Source organism: Protopterus annectens, chromosome 4.part0, assembly GCF_019279795.1.
Source record: "Protopterus annectens isolate FY-2018-M chromosome 4.part0, PAN1.0, whole genome shotgun sequence".
NCBI lineage: Eukaryota > Metazoa > Chordata > Ceratodontiformes > Protopteridae > Protopterus > Protopterus annectens.
This window is the reverse complement of record NC_056733.1, coordinates 1,006,506,786-1,006,523,947: the sequence shown is the minus strand read 5'-3', so window position 1 is coordinate 1,006,523,947 and position 17,162 is coordinate 1,006,506,786.

The window sequence follows — 17,162 nt, the reverse complement described above, 5'->3', positions numbered from 1 at the left end:
CTGCAATTCTGTTTTCATAGCTAGCTTTAGAGGATTTGATGAGAGATGTCAACTTTTTGTTGCCTTCTATGTCAAAAGATATAGAGAAAGAAACTCTAGCATGTTCTATTTGTAATAGTACTAAACCAACAAAGAGCCACTTCAGCTAAACCAAATTTCTGAACTACCAAGGTCAAAGGTTGCTACTGATATTTTTGAATGGAATGGTCAACATTAGTTAGTGTTAGTAGACTGTTACTTGAACTGGTTTGAAATTGACCTTTTTCCTAATCTAACATCCAGAACTGTCATTACAAAGTTGAAGAGACATTTTTCTTTGCATGGCACTCCACACAAAGTTGTACCTGACAATGGTATGCGGTTTACCAGTCAGCAGTTCAAGAGATTTGCTGAGGCTTGGAACCTTGTCCATGTTGCAGTAGTCCTGAGTACCCCCAGTCAAATGGATTAACTGAGCATGCAGTCCAAAGTGTGGAATGCTTATTAGACAAATCTAAGAGATGGTAGCGACAATTTCCTTAAGCTTGTCAATATCAGAAACATTCCTTGAGATTACTTGCTTGGTTCACCTGCTCCGAGATTAATGTCTAGACAGACAAGGACAAGATTACCGATCAGTAATCAGCCATTGATTCCAAATGCAAAGAAAAGCAAAGAGATCAGAACCAACTATTGAAGAAACATCAGTCACAAAAGTTGTACTTCGACAAATCTAACAAACCTCTCAAACCATTAATACAAGGAGAGATCTTAAGGATGCAGACAGTCAAAGGATATGACCGAGTGGGCATTATCAAAAATGTTTGAGAAAAACTGAGATCTTATATTGTTCAATCGGGAGGAATGGATTTTGGAAGAAACCAAAGACATATACTTCCAGTCTCAGAACCGGTGACACAGTAGATTGCCTGTGTCAAAGACTCTATTTCTCAGAGCAACCTTACACTTGTTCAAATTTCACAGAACAGTGTACTTTCCTCAAATAAATCCAATGTTATCCCTAAAGTTCCTATTGAGAAGAATTCCCCAGAGACTGCCCTTGTTGCTAAGCCCAGTCTAAGCTTTTATATAACCAGATCAGGTAGAATTTCCAGACCCAATCCGAAATACACAGTGACTTGGACTTGAGTTTTGATTTGTAATTAATATTGAAATGTTATCTAGCATATACATTGTCTTGTTCTCCCATTGCATGTTGAACAAATCAAAGAGGGAGAATGTACATAATTGAATGCATTGTTCCTATTCAGCCACTGTAGCTAGATAGCACATGCATATAAATACTGAGCATGTGTGAGAACAGTGCCATTTTGTACAGACAGCCAGAGTGAATACAGTTATGAATGGAGATGCACATGTGAGTGTGTTTGAAGTAAGTTGTGAATCAGTTAGCTTAAATACTTTTTCTAATTAAGTTCCCATCATGTTTATGCACAATAAATATCTTGAACCCATACACCGCTTCATCGTTTTTTCTGAATACATGAGACAAGCAAGAGCACCCACATAGCCTATTATCTGTTAGTGCCTCTCCTCAGTCAATAGTTCCTGAACCCCAATTACCTTCTGACCTAACCTGATACTCTTATCCGTTTAAGAGTTGAGTTATCTGGCACAGGGATTTTTTGTCTTTCTATGACTTATTCAAGCCCCAGAGCCATGCCCTTGTCAATCTCATCAGAGGCTAAGACTCCTGGTCTCACTACTAACAGATTCCAATCTGTACTAAAAAAAAACATCCCTCATGGATACGTCAGCCAAGATATTTTTTTAATTTACCCTTTGTTGACCAGGCTAGTCCCACTAGGCTAGTGGTCTCTTTTCAGGGGTGGCCAGATCTATTATTTATACAACTAGGGGAAATTAGGCCAGAGCACTGGGAAACTTTTTCATCTCTTTTCAATGTTTGTCATGAGATTGTTTACATCCACTTGAGCAACCACCAACTCAAGCAGATGGGACTTAGGTTTAATGCTAAACGGAAGGATGAATTGTCCATGCTCTTTTCCCATCTCCCTCGTCTGACTACTTAGGTTTCAGGACTACTAGTTGAACACAGGTCATCTGGATTATAGTTGAAACTCTGATCTTCTTTGCCACACAAGCAGCAAAGAAATTCTTGAAGCAATCAAAGGTTTGCAATTATGCTATAGCGTACCTACTGATCTAGTACTATTTTTTTTAACACATAAACTTTTTTAAAAAACATAATCTATCAACAAGTCAGACCTTAACAGTCAGAATTAACATCATATGTCAACAAACTTAAAAAAACATTGCTATAAATTTCTAACTAAAGCAAAAAATAGAATAGTTGATTAATTTATATCTTAATAGACAAATCAGTGTACTTAGATAAAAAAGACAAATGATTATATATCATCAAGTTCATTGAAAAAATGTATTATTCAAACTGAAATAGATTATTTAGTTTGCAGTCAAGGAAAGTAGTGTTAGAATTTACAGTAACTTGGTCATCAGTATCAAATATAAATATCACGAACATATGAAGTGTAAGAAACCATTAATTTAGTAAACAAGTGTAAAAAAAATGTTATCCTTCACTACTGCATGTAGCAAGATAACCCACCATGTATTCCATTTTGACTTGTTGACCTTAGGGGCAATACCAGACCACACTCCTATATGTATATTATTATCATTACATCCCCTGTCTCCAGCTGTACCACACTTCAACATCTTGTAGTTACAGAAGCATGTACTGTACACCCAGTACAACACTCATTACATCCCTTGTCCCCATGCTGTAGAACACTTCTGCATGTTGTAGTTACATACGTATGTACTGTACACTGAGCACAACACTCATTACTTCCCCTTTCCCCATGCTGTAACACACTTCTACATGTTGTAGTAACATAAACATGTACTGTACACTGAGCACACCACTCATTACTTCTCCTGTCCCCATGCTGTAGCACACTTCTACATTTTGTAGTTACATATGTATGTACTGTACACTGAGCACAACACTCATTACTTCCCCTGTTCCCATGCTGTAGCACACTTCTACATGCTGTAGTTACATACGTATGTACTGTACACTGAGCACAACACTCATTACTTCCCCTGTCCCCACAGTGTAACACACTTCTACATGCCGTAGTTACATAAGTATGTACTGTACACTGAGTACAACACTCATTACTTCCCCTGTCTCCATGCTGTAGCACACTTTTACATGTTGTAGTTACATAAGCATGTTCTGTACACTGAACACAACACTCATTACTTCCCCTATCTCCATGCTGTAGCACACTTCTACATGTTGTAGTTACATCAGCATGTACTGTACACTGAGTACAACACTCATTACTTCCCCTGTCCCCATGCTGTAGCACACTTCTACATGTTGTAGTTACATACGTATGTACTGTACACTGAGCACAACACTTATTACTTCCCCTGTCCCCACAGTGTAACACACTTCTATATGCTGTAGTTACATAAGTATGTACTGTACACTAAGTACAACATTCATTACTTCCCTGTCCCCATGCTGTAGCACACTTCTACATGTTGTAGTTACATAAGCATGTAATGTACACTCAGTCAGCACAATACTTATAACTTCTTCTGCCACCATTCACTTGTTTGTTAAAGCTGTGTGTGGAATTTGCAATATTTCTCTGCAGCTGACTGTCACTTCTGCCCGGTGTCCCCAACCAAATATACCACAAGGAAATGTGTCACTGCCTAGGTACCGGAACATGCTACATCTTCTGTCTGAGATCCTTGCTACTTGATGATAGTAGTATGAAGCAGTCTGAGTAATGAGAATGCCACAGTGGAGCTGTGGAATTCTGCTGTAGAATATGTCTGGATACTGGACAGTAGCATTTTGTGTTTGGCAATATTATACACTATAGCAATACCACCAAAGAGATAGCCTTGGTCCTCTGCATGTTGCATGTAGTGTTTCATCTTTTCTGATGTCAAGGAAGAGGCAGCTTAGAGTACCTCTATGACAGCTGTCATACTCTACAAGGGACCATACTGATGGTATGACTGTGTACTAGGTAAGATCCAAGGATGTGGTCTAATAGCATTGTTACACACTTGTGGTAGTAGTCAGTATTCCAGCACAGTTCTGCTCTCTGGAACAACTCCCTGTGTGTTACACAACACTTATCCAAAATGACCTTTTCTATTATCTTCCACAACATGGAAGTAAATTTATGGGCCTGTATAACTCAGACTTTGTCCTATTTCCTTTTCCCTTAAAGACAGGCTTAACAAGTGCATGTCTCCAATCTTGAGGAGTCTCCCCTTACTTGTATGATGTCAAGAATGAGAGATATAATGGTACTCTAAGTTCATGCCAAAGTGTTCTTAGGGAATTATTACCAGTTCTCATTCTGTGTTTTGTTTGGGTCCAAATTATGTAGGTATTTTTAAAAAAAATCTAATTTAATTAGAGTATCTGAGGTTACTGGGATGTTACTAGGACAATGTATCATTTCATTTGTGGAGCAAAACTGCTTTGCATTAGATTTTGTAAGTAAATCTATAATGTGCTGTGCATGAGATTACATTTTAGAATCTACACAAAGTTTATCAGTTTGTATCTTTTTTGCTCATTACATATCTTATGGATCAGTGAAATGTTTCACTATTATTTCTACTATGTTTATATACACTTTCTTCAATTTTTTCTAGATCTTGTCTCATATATTTCAGTTTCAAAGTTATTGCTTGGCGCCTTTTCCATTTCCTATTGTTTTTGTTGGTTTACTATCATTATTGTGAAAGGCAAAACATTTACTGTTCGCAATAACGAAAATAAACACCAAAACTCAACTCTCCACTCCTGCACAATGTCGACCCAAATGATCAACACATTTGAGTCGACATTGTCACTGAAAACATCATGTGATAGCCGTATAAGAGCTGATAGAAATCAAACTCCTATATAACAAATCACGTTTTTGTAGGGGGGCAATCCCCCCTGTACCCCCCTGTGTTGGGCTGTGACCTCCACACCCCCCTGCTTCTAATATATTCCAACTCAGAGATCACACTACAGTGAGGACATAGATGAATTTCCACTCCCCACTCTACCGTGATCTCCATACATATAGTCAAACACACTTATTCGAATACACTACTGCAGTCACATAAGTGTCTTCGACTACCCCATACACTTTTCATTTTGTGCACGACATTCTGATTTTCAGCTGCAGAATGTCGTTCGCAAAATGATAGTAAACCGTTTTTGGCTCTCATCTTAATCAAGAATCTTATTGTTATACAGTAAAATACTTCTTCCTGACCTTGTGTGCCTAGATCTTGATGTTAAAACATTTTTTTGGATGTTTTTGCATTCAAACAATTTCTCTTTTAAAACTTGCTACATTTCTTCTGCAGTTTTTTCCACTGAATACCTCACTTCAATTAATTTTACATAGTGACTGTTTTTCTTCCATATAATCTGTTGTTAATCCTCTGTCCATTAGTTTGGAGTTCAGTTTGGTAGAGGAGTTGAGTTGGCATAATGGTTATGGTCTTTACCTCTAAAGCACAAAGCACAAGGTGTAGGGTTTGATTCTGATCTCAGTTTACTGGCTAAGCTTAAAATGGCCCTTTTTGGTGGTTAGCCTAGTATTCTGCTATGAACCTAGCAACAGTTTAACATTCATAGCCCCATGATCCTTCATATAAACAGTCGTAAAATGTGAATGCCGCAACAGTCATTTCCTTAGGAACACAGACAATGTCTACTATGTTCTGCTTCCTGGTAGACCATTTAATGATCTAAAGAAAGTGTTGCTCCTGAACATATGTTGTAATAACAAGTCTCATAATGATCTTTAATCCCTATTTTAACACCTTAACACCTTCACCTGATTTTTTGTTACAATGTCTGTTACAGTAAAAACATTTATACCCTGACAGAACTGGTTTCCAGCTATTGTTCTTTATGTTTCACTAACAGTAACAACATTAGTCTTTTGGGAATATAGCAAGTTTTCCAATTAAAAAAACATTGTTATCCACCTAGCATTTGCAATAAAATAAGAAATACATCAAATGTTGCTTTATCTGAACTGTTATATGACCTGGCAAAAGTCCTGCATTGTATTAGTCAAATATTGCAATATATCTGCCGTAAAAATTCTCCTCCATTGTCCTGACTGGAGCATGCCTACCTGCCTAAACATGTGTGCCCAAAATTAAGTTTGGATTCTCCACACATTTCCATTTTTAAAATGAGACATTTTTTTCATGTAGGTATTTACCCAAACATCATTTCATTCACTCTGACCTGACTATGCTTTCTGTATGTGATTTGTGAAAAATATGTCCTAATACCTGTACAAGCTACGCTATCTAAAAGGGCTGTAAGTTACCAAGAGTAAGAGAGTCATTGAATACGATATACTTTGTACCAACATGATAAAACAGCTCCATAGTTCCTTACATTAAGGCATTCTAAGTCCTTTATCACATTCTGTATTTTTCATCCTGGTAAGCAAAACATTGTTCATTACCTTGTCTGCACATTTAAGTGTCAGTTCCCCTAATAATTGAATGTTTAATTACTAGTGCTAGTGTATCATTTCTGATCAGATCTGGAGAATCTCTTACTTTTAATTCAGTAATACGTTATTAATCTGTTTTCACTGCTTATTACATTTTACTAGCATACAATTCTCACCCAAATTGCTTTGTACTTCAACAACTTGAGCAATTTAAAACTGGTAGCATCTAGTGCCCTAGAACAGCAATCATACCTATCAAATGTCCAGATTTTTGCAGAATGTCCACATTTTTGACTCATATTTTGGTCTGTTTCTCCTAAAATTATAGTTTTCTGGATAATCATTGAAGAATGAAGTCAGAAAATATTGGCAGCCATTTGATTTTCAGAGTTTATATCATTCAGAAAATTCAAGCAAATACAAAACCTGTTATTCTATCAACTTTATAAGTTTGTAAGAGCAATATTTAAAAAGTGTTCCTATTTTTGGAGCTTTGCCCCCCCCCCCATTATTTTTGTCTTTGCCCAAATGTCTCGCTTGCTGTAAGAGGTTGAGAGGTATCGCCTTACAGCTAGTAACACTATTGAAAAGATATGTCTCTGACAGCTTTTGCACCCTGGTGGCACAGCATTTAGTGGTGTGGCATCACCCTAATGCACAGCAATGCCATCAGAGGGCAGAACATCTGAATGACAAATTATATACTGTCTTGCAGTGTTTTGGTAGCATTCTGAGGTAGACCAGCATGTCTGAACATGATGAGAGGATTTGTCTGAGACATATGCTCTTCACCATTGGCACCATGCATTTTTGTAGAATTGCATTACCTTACAGCTGGTTGCATGAGTGTTCTAGAACAGCACCAACTTGCAGCACAGCAGTTCTGATGAAAAGGTGAGTCTCTGATAGCCTGAATAGTGCCTTGGCATAGCTTACAGTGATGTGGCATCATTTTATCGGACAGAATTGCCATCATTTGGGTAGAACAAATGTCTTTCTGTGTAACCATTGATAGCAGTGGGGGGTAGTTTCACCTCACTGATATTCTGTCCTGCCTTATATAAGTGGTACATTTTGGGTAATTTCTGCTTAATATCTGAGCTTTGGTTGGCTAAGATCTATCTGCAATCAACTGGATGTATAAGTGAATTTAAGTACACTTTTATCTGCTATTTTTCATATAGTACTGCATTTAATTTATTTATTTGTGTTTCTCACTGAATATTAACTCAATTGAAGTTGTGGCTGTGTCTTTACAGAGTACTTGTTAGAATTTCTGTGTAGCCATTGATAGCAGTGGGGGGTAGTTTCAACTCATTGATATTCTGTCCTGCCTTATATAAGTGGTACATTTTGGGTTATTTCTGCTTAATATCTGAGCTTTGCTCCAGCTGAGATCTACCTGCAATCAACTGGACGTATAAATGAATTTAAGCACACTTTTATCTGCTCTTTTTCATATAGTTTGTTTGTTTGTGTCTTTCAGCTTTTCCCGGTTAGGGGTCGCCACAGCGGAACTCCAGTCCGCTAATGATTGGCAGTAGATTTTTATGTACTGGCTTGCCGGGCCTAATGCACAACCTTTAACGAAGGAATGCCCATTCATGCATGTCGCTACACAGAAGACGCTCTAACTGAGAATCGAACGGGCAACGTCTAACTGTGAGGCAACAATGCTACCGCAGCACCATCAATGCATTTAATTTATTTATTTGTGTTTCTCACTGAATATTAACTCAATTGAAGTTGTGGCTATGTCTCTACAGTTAGTTTCCCACCGACCCTCCCTGTTCTTGTTTTGGTGTTAAGGTTGGTGGCTTTGAAATTGCCTGCCTCTCTTGTAAATTTGTATTTGGATACTCCTTCTGGCCCCATCTCATTTGCTCACTCAATTGAGTGCAGTGAGATCATAATCTGATTTCAGGCACTCCTACTGTGTACAAAGAGAGCATTTGGGAAGGAAAACCCCTGTAGCCTCTTAATCCTGTTATGTTCCCTCCCTCAAAAAAAAAATAAATAAATAAAAAATAAATAAATAAATAAATAAATAAATAAAAATAAATATATATATATATATATATATATATATATATGTGTGTGTGTGTGTGTGTGTGTGTGTGGATATATATATATATATATATATGTATATGTATAGATATATATATATATATATATATATATATATATATATACATATACTTTATTCAGCTGCTCTTACTGTAACTGTCTTAGTTGCTGTTCTGCGTGCTATCTGTTCAGTCGCTCTTACTCTGCACTTATTTCTGCTTCTTAGTGGCCTTCTAATTTACTGCCTTCTGCACTTGTTTTTTAGTCATTTGTTAATTTAATTGCATTTATTTAAACTGTATTTGCTGGACTATTGCTACACACTCAATTTAATTTGAATTGTATTTACTGCTGTTTTAGCTGCTTTTCTGTAAAAAAAAAAAAAATTCTAAGCTTGTTTCCTGCCTTTCCTGTAACTAGTCTAGTCCAGATACAGACTTGCTGTATCCAGGACTGTTGGTAAGATTCTGAGCCCCCCAAGCCTTTCTGTGTTGGAGGGAAGCCTTCTAGCTTATCAGTAGGAGTGGTAAGCACTAGGTAGCCTACCACGGGAAGAGTGGGTTTTGGCCCAGAAATTGTAGTTCATTGGCCGTTTGGGCAGTTTTTCCATCTCTTTCTACTTTCTGCTTTAAAAACCTGTGTTTGCATTTGGTCCCCACCTTTCCTGATATTGGTATAGTCCAGGTACAGATTTGCTGTATCCAGGACTGTTGGTAAGCTTCTGAGCCCCCCAAGCCCTTCTGTGTTGGAGGGAAGCCTTCTAGCTTATTAGTGGGAGTGGTAAGCACTAGGTAGCCTATCTACCACAAGAGGAGTGTTCCCTGGCCCAGAAATTGTAGCTATTGGCTGTATGAGCACTTTTTTCCAACTCTTTCAACTTTCTGGTTTGAAAGCCACACTTGCACCTGTTTCCTGTCTTTCCTATAACTAGCCTAGTCCAGATACAGAGTTGCTGTATCCAGGATTGTTGGTAAGCTTCTGAGCCCCCAAGCCTTTTTGTGTTGGAGGGAAGCCTTCTAGCTTATCAGTGGGAGTAAAAAGCACTAGGCAGCCTACCACAAGAGGAGTGGTTCCTGGCCCAGAAATTGTACCTTATTGGCCGTTTGAGCAGTTTTTTCCATCTCTTTCAACTTTCTAGTTTAAAAGCCACATTTACGCTTGTTTCCTGCCTTTCCAGTAACTAGTCTTGTCCAGATCCAGACTTGCTGTATCTAGGACTGTTGGTAAGCTTCTGAGCCCCCCAAGCCCTTCTGTGTTGGAGGGAAGCCTTCTAGCTTATTAGTGGGAGTGGTAAGCACTAGGTAGCCTATCTACCACAAGAGGAGTGTTCCCTGGCCCAGAAATTGTAGCTATTGGCTGTATGAGCACTTTTTTCCAACTCTTTCAACTTTCTGGTTTGAAAGCCACACTTGCACCTGTTTCCTGTCTTTCCTATAACTAGCCTAGTCCAGATACAGAGTTGCTGTATCCAGGATTGTTGGTAAGCTTCTGAGCCCCCAAGCCTTTTTGTGTTGGAGGGAAGCCTTCTAGCTTATCAGTGGGAGTAAAAAGCACTAGGCAGCCTACCACAAGAGGAGTGGTTCCTGGCCCAGAAATTGTACCTTATTGGCCGTTTGAGCAGTTTTTTCCATCTCTTTCAACTTTCTAGTTTAAAAGCCACATTTACGCTTGTTTCCTGCCTTTCCAGTAACTAGTCTTGTCCAGATCCAGACTTGCTGTATCTAGGACTGTTGGTAAGCGTCTGAGCCCTCCAAGCCTTTCTGTGTTGTACTAGCTTATCAGTGGGAGTGGTAAGCACTAGGTAGCCTATCCTCCACAGGAAGAGTGAGTTTTGGCCCAGAAATTGTAGTTTATTGGCAGTATGGGCAGTTTTCTATCTCTTTCAACTTGCTGGCTTAAAAGCCTGTGTTTGCAGTTGTTCCCCACATTTGCTGTAACTAGTCTAGTACAGGTACAGATTTGCTGTATCCAGGACTCTTTGTAAGCTTCTGAGCCCCCAAGCTTTTCTGTGTTGGAGGGAAGCCGTCTAGCTTATCAGTGAGAGTGGTAAGCATTAGGTAGCCTATCTACCACAAGAGGAGATGTTCCTGGCCCAGAAATTGTAGCTATTGGCCATTTGGGCAGTTTTTTTTCCATCTCTTTCAAATTTCTGGTTTAAAAGCCGCACGCGCTTGTTTCCTCACCTTTCCTGTAACTAGCCTAGTCCAGATACAGAGTTGCTGTATCCAGGACTGTTGGTAAGTTTCTGAGCCCTGCAAGTCTTTCTGTGTCAGAGGAAAGCCTTCTAGCTTATCAGTCGGTGTGGTAAGCACTAGGAAGCCTGTCTACCATAAGAGGAGTAGCTCTTGGCCTAGAAATTGTAGTTTATTGACCATTTGGGCAGTTTGTCCATCTCTTTCAACTTTCTGGTTTAAAAGACCACATCTGCGCTTGTTTCCCATCTTTCCTGTAACTAACCTACTGGGAAGCACTAGAACGCCTTAATCTGATAACAAGCCTTCTAGCTTAGAAGAGAGACTTTGGAGTGATTAAGTATCAGTTTTCTGTATTTTCTTGCTGTACTTAACGGTTTTCTGCCTAAACACCGATTTTCCAGTGTTTGTTGTGATTTAAAAGCTTCTTTTTTTCACATATTGTACTTGTTTGACTTCCTGCACTTTCAAAAAGTCGTTTTTGTTTAAATAATTTGTTTAACTGTTGTAGGCTACATGTTAAAGTGCAATAGCCTTTTCTGATCATTTGTAGTCATTTAAAGCTGTTTTAAGTGTATTTTTTTACTGTTTTTGCCTTATCTTTTCATAAAAACAAAAAAAAAAAAAAAAAAAAAAACAATTCCTTGTTTCCCACCTTTCTAAGCTAATATAGTCCAGTTTTCAGGCTAGTGCTGAATTCAGGGCTGTGTTACAAGTTTCTGAGTTGCCCATACCTTACTTGGATAGAAGGAAGTTTCTCTGTTCACCTGTGAGAGAGGGGAGATTTGAGCAACCTATATGTCCCTGGAGGAGTGGTTCCAGCCCAGAATTTAGTAGTTTATTGGCCATTTTGGGCTAATTTATATCTCTTTCATTTCCCCCTGCTATAAAAAACACGTTTGAATGGTTTTGCATGCTGGGCAGTGCCGGTTAGCTAGGGTTAAATTATTCCCGGCTCCACTAAGTCTCCTCTTCAGTTTTTCCCTTGAAACAAGTCTAACTCTCAACCTAAGCACTCATAAAGCATCCTACAGCCCAGCATTTACTCAGACCTAATAGCAAGCACTAATATACCCTGACACTTGATTTCCCAGCAGGGCAAGGCTCTTTATTCACCCCTCACCAACCAAGTGACTGAGCAGCTCAACCTACTATTCAAGCATGACCAAAGGGCAATCTCAGGTGTACTCTCCAGTCCAGCTAGTGAATCTGGGTATCCTGAGGCAATGTTACAACTGCCTCATGTACACAGACAACTCTGTCTTCCTACCACAAAACACCAACATATGCGAGAGATGCAATTATACAGCCAAACTGGAGGCTAAACTCTCTCCACCCAAGACTGGAACAGACAGTCAAGAGGAGAAGGTTAACACTTGCACCACACCTCCAGCCACACATAGGCCTACTAAACCAGCAATGGCAAAAAATACACAAATACACAAAATCATACTCGGAGGCTTTAAATAAAAGCCTGCAAAAGCATCAGAGAACTCCAAAGCAGACACCCAAACAACCTGCACCTCCCATCACAAACCAGACAACACATAAAACATAAAATCAGTGTGCTGCACAATCACAGCCTTTAAGGCAAAATAACATACCTAACACACTAGTAATAGGTGACTCTATAGTCAGGCACACTGACGTCCCAATCACTAGGCTGGACAAGTAGAAGGTTACTGTTAGCTGCCTGTCGGGAGCCAGAATCCGCCACATAACACAAGCACTCAGGTCACTCCAGAACAAGTACAAATATGATTCTGTCATTGTTCATGTTGGTGTAAATGACCTGAGACGCACCTCCCTGCACTACATGAAAAGAGACATGGAAGAGCTCTCTGATCATGTTGCCCAGGCTGGTATGACCCTGACCCTGAGTAGCATCCTGCCCTCACCAAGAATGATACCTCAGTATACAAAAAAAAATATCAATTTCAACAATTGGCTAAGCTTCTGGTGTCTTTCAAAGGGGTTCCAGTGTCTGTCAGCCTGGGACGACATGCTCGACAAGCCGCATTGCTCCGCAAGAGATGGCTTGCACCTGTCACCCCTAGGCTTTCGAATACTGACCAAGGCTCTTGCTGCCCCCATAGTGCCTTTTTTAGGCAAGGCTCAAAAGTCAAACCCACCTCTGTAAACAGCACAATTAACAAAAAACAGAGGGTTATGCTACTCAACGCCAGGAGTTGAAATCTCAAAATGCACGCGCTTGAAGCACTCCTCAGTATGGAGAATGTCGACATCTGTGCAGTAACTGAAACCTAGTTCAAGGCTGCATAGACCACCCCAGCACTACCGGGCTACAACTCATACCACACATTTCAGCCACAGAACACGGACCAAAACGCAAAAGGAGGGGGTGTACCCATATTCATAAAGGATACCTACACCTCCAGGTTAGTGGCGCAGCATGATACCTCTGAGATCATCCATATGCAACTAACATGGGGCAAATCTGCAATGCAAACTGTGGCCTGCTACAGATCACCCTCCATGACCCAGGACCATCACTCCACCTTTCTGGAGACACTGGAAAACATGAAGGGCCTACTGAACACCCTGATATTGGGCAATTTCAATTACCCTACCATTAACTGGGAAAACTACTCGAGTACAAACTCCCAGGCCCAGCGCTTCCTGGAATTCATCAACTAAAACACCCTGGATCAGCTGGTGAACTCCCCTACCAGAGGTGAAAACATATTGGACCTGGTCATCACCAACATGGGTGACAGGTGTTCCACACCGAAGGTCAAAACATCACTGGTTAGATCAGACCATAAACTAATCACTCTGGATGTCCACACCCCACCACCACTCCCAACTAAGGAAACCACAGTAAAAAACTTTTCTAAAGCAAACTTCACCTTAATTAAGTCAGATGTTATAAGTTTCACAGCCTCCACACTAAAGGATAAAGCTGCCCAAGATGCAGAAACCTTTACAAATGCACTCTATGAGCACCTAAAAGGATGCATGGATTGTGCCATTCCTAGCAAAACTAAGACTCACTCCTCTAAGGGAAGGAAACCAGTCTGGTGGACCCCTGCCATAAACAGGCTATACAATAGAAGGAAGAAACTAGTTCAGAAAAAAAGCAAATCCCAAGAAGGAAAGACATCTGTAATCAGTATCAGTAAGAAACTAAGGTCCCTCATGAAATCATCCAAGGCTAACTTCGAAATAAAAATAGCCAAGTATTCAAAAGATAATCACAAAGCCTTCTTTAGCTATGTTAAGAATCTAAGTGGCAACTCGCAGATATGCACTAAACTAGTACAAAATAGCACAAAATATACTGTACCTACTGATATTGTCAACATCCTGGCAGATAGATTCAGTGCAAACTTCACCCCACTCACCCCCAAAAGGGCCCACAACAATGCCAGAAAAGTGTAGTGTCCTGGAAATAACAGATGCACAGGTGAAAACAGCCCTTTCAAAAGCCAAAAACACAGCATCAATGGGGCCAGATGGTGTCCCAGGCTGCATCTTGCACAAACTACAGAACAAACTAACCTCCCACCTAAACACCCTGTTCAACCTCAGCCTCTCCACATGCTATGTGCCCATAGAATGGCACACAGCAATGGCTATTCCACTCCACAAAGGAGGATCCACAATTGACCCTGGTAACTATCGCCCCATAAGTCTGACTAGCCTGGTCTGCAAGGCTATGGAGCGCATCATCATGGAACTCATTAACAAAGACATTGGGAACCTCCAAACACTTGACCTGACCAAGTTCGGCTTTGTTAAGGGCATAAATAAAGTGGATTTTTATACATTTGGTTCGGATGGTAGCTGGATTCATTGCTTTGCCTTTTGCACCTTGGTTTATGTTTTTTGTTAAGGGCCTACTAAATCTGGTTGACTTCTTCGAGACAGTTATGAAAACCACAGATGAGGGAAAGGTGGTTCACACAGTCTACCTTCACCTGTCCAAGGCTTTCGACACAATTCCCCACTCAGGTATTACAGAAAAACTCACCAGCCTAAACATAAACCCTTACGTCATGAGATGGGTTGCCAACTGGCTTACAGACAGAACTCACATGGTAAGAATAGCGGGCTCCAGGTCTGACTCTAAACCAGTCACAAGTGGTGTCCCACAAGGCTCAGTCCTGGGACCCCTACTTTTTGACATATACTTCTCAGAAGTACAGGCAAACACAGGAGGACTATGGCTAACCAAGTTCGCTGATGACTGCAATCTGGGAGCCCTAATTGACTCTCCGGCTGACACGGACATCCTCCAAAAGGGCCTTACTGAGATGGACACCTGGTGCCAAAGTCATGGTCTCAAGCTAAGTGCCAAAAAATGCATAGTCATCCCATTTGGGAAAAACAAAACACCCACAAATTACCACATAGGTGGCAGCCCCCTTAATACAGAAGAGGTAATAAGAGATCTGGGGACCCAGGTAGATAGTAATCTCTCCTTTGACAATTATATTGCCAAAGTAGTTAGGAAATCCTTCCATGTGGCCCATCTAATTACTAAAGGATTTGCATCTAGAAATAAAGAGGCTATAGTGCCCCTCTACTCGTCACTCATCAAACCCATCATAGAGTACAATGCCCCATTTGGGATGTACCTCACAAGACACTTCCAACAGCTGGAAAGACCACAAAAGTCCCTCACTATGAGGATTACTGACCTCAAACATATGTCCTATGCAGCCCGACTCAAAAAACTCCAGCTGTACTCAGTGGCATATCACTTACTCAGAGGTGATCTCTGTCTGACTTACAAAGCCATGTCCAACTCAGAATTGATGGGCATGCTCCACCTAAAGAAATCCAAGTCACTGCGAGCCATGCGCTTTAGTGAGCTAAACCTCACCACAACAATAAAGAGAACATGCTGGAGGGATTGATTCCTGTCACAGAGACTCCCCATGCTTTGGAACAAAATTCCAAACTACATTAGGCAGAGCCCTTCACTAAAACTCTTCAAGAGAAATCTTGACAAGTGGATGGGTAATAGAAAATACACCCCTGGGATCACTTCATTGGCTCTGCTTAACAGAGGATTGGTTAATTAATCAATGGGGTGACGAAAGCCGACACACTCTGGCTAGGCTTATAAATGCCCTCGGGCAGATAGCCTAGTACTACCTACCTATGAACCTATGAACAAGGTAGCCTTGTCACCATTCTGACGTTGAAATTAGTAGCACAATAACCCAGTGCCAATTTTGATATTGGGTATTTACACTTAGATGTTCATTGGAATCTGCAAGTCATACAACAATGGCTTTAGTTAATGGGCAAAGCAAACATCTGACAAATGTGCTAGTGCATGATGGTAACACATCATATCTTAATACTGTTATGACATACTGCAATGTCACCAGTAATAAGGTAATGTCTTCCTGTTAGCTTTTGTACTCTGAGGTAGTAATGTGCTATGAAATTACAGCATTTTAACCTGAAACAGTGCCACTGATATGAAGCAATTAACTTTCTTGAACTTGTGTTTTTATGTTCTAATTCAAAGTAGCCTCCTGTGAATGCTTTATGGTTAAATGGCCAGTTCTGAGTTGCAACAATCTACACACTGTTGTAGTTGGTGCTGATGCTAGCAGTGTCAGTTTGATTGACATCCTAGGGGAACTGTCAGTTAAGCTTGCTGGATCTGCATCGAAGGTTAACCCTTTCCTCACAAAGCAGAATGCAGGCATAGGACCAAAATCAGGCTCAGTTTTTAACTGCTCTTCTAATTTGCTCAAGAAATTAACAGAACAGCAAGTTTTTTTTTTACATTAACATGCACTTTGTGAACAGTAAATAATATGAAACTCTAATGTCTAACCATACCTCTCAACCTGTTAGTGCAAGATATCTGGACAAAGCCAGAAATGCTTTATTTATTATTCAAAGAAATAAAAATAATGGAGGAACAAGACCCCAAATCATAGCTGGATGTTAATTAATGCTCTCATAAACTTAAAAAATGTTGCTATATTAACTGGTTTTGCTTTAGTTTGCATTTTTCTTAAGGATATGGACACTAAAACTCAAACGTCCATAATTTTTGATTTGCTAGGAAATCAAAAATGTTATCAGGAACAGACCAAAATATGTGAAAGTCTGGACAGTTAGATGTAAGCGCTTGACATTTCTGATTAACAGCGGTCCTGCAGTCCTCTGCGTTTTACCAAGAAATCAAAAATAAATAAACAAAATAAATAAATCGAGTCGTGAGGCGAAAACATGAGACAAAATGAGAGACAGCTCAGAAATGTATGCGTTAAAATCAACGAAAAAAGGTTCCAAGTAAAATGCCCTTCAAGTGGGGGGAGACCTTGCTCTGCCCCTGCAGCTACTTCATAATCACATCACACCATGCCGGTGATTACTACTAAGCATCCCGGTCTGCCATATAATGTGT